A 1,121-nucleotide genomic window follows, 5' to 3' on the forward strand; every position below is an offset into this window, starting at 1 on the left:
ATGGATGCCTGCAGCTGTTTCTCTTCAATTTGAGTGGTTCCACATCAGCAAATGGAGGTCTCGAAAGCTTTACCTTATCCATAGGAGTAAGGCTGGGTTTACTCAGATGATGCAGCTCTTTCCCAGTCCTATTTTGAGAGCCCTCTAACCTAACCGGACTATTCATAAAGTTGTGCGGTAATGTATCAAATAGTGTTTCTTTGCTATTCATAAGGTTTTCCCTGGTCAATTCTTTGAGAAGTAGATGGCCTCTTCCTTCTTCAAAGGAACAATTTAAGAAAATATATTTAACATCTTTTCTTTTTAGGATTTAGAAAATTGGGAATGAAAGGTATTATCTGGTTCACCAAAGTTCACAGTTGCATTGCAATTGAGCTGGTATTATAACCTGAATTTTGTTGTTGGTTGTTTTGTTGTTAGGTGCTGTTGAGTGAACTCCAATTCATTCAGACTGTATATATAACAGAATTTAACATTGTCAGAATAACATTCACAATATGTAATAATTATTTTTTTTGTTATGTGCTATCGAGTCAGACCCGACTCATAACGACCCATCCTTGGGTTTCCGAGGTGGTATCATTATGGAAGTAGATTGTCCAACCTTCCTTCTGAAGAGTGGCTGGTGAATTTGAACCACCAGCCTTCTGTTTAGCAGTCAAGTGCCTTAGGCTCTATGCTTCCAGAGCACCTGTAATAATTATTAAGCTGCAGAAAGTTCAATGAGTCTTAGTCAGATGCTCTTTTTTAAAATGTTTTTCTTTAACTGAGGTCAATATCCCCAATATTGTCCCCACAAAGTCTATGTGCTCAGTCTTTGGCCTCTTGTCATCTTCCTTCTATCTCCTGTTTCCCCTTACACTGCAATCCTGTCATATTGGCTTCCTACCATCATTCAAGTAGTCCAGACACTTGGCCTCTAGATCAGTAACCATACTCTGCTTATAATCCACACACAGTGTCTCTACCAATCTAGCCAACTCAGGTCATCAATTAGATTTCAGCACACATCAATTTGTCAGTGAAGTTTACATTCACTCTGTTATTCCTAAACTTTGTCACATCATGGTGTTTGTAAATATATATATATATATATATATATATATATATATATATATATA

The sequence above is a fragment of the Orycteropus afer genome, unplaced genomic scaffold, assembly GCF_000298275.1.
Source record: "Orycteropus afer afer isolate SDZICR_OR568_19922 unplaced genomic scaffold, OryAfe1.0 scaffold00161, whole genome shotgun sequence".
NCBI classification, from domain to species: Eukaryota; Metazoa; Chordata; class Mammalia; order Tubulidentata; family Orycteropodidae; genus Orycteropus; species Orycteropus afer.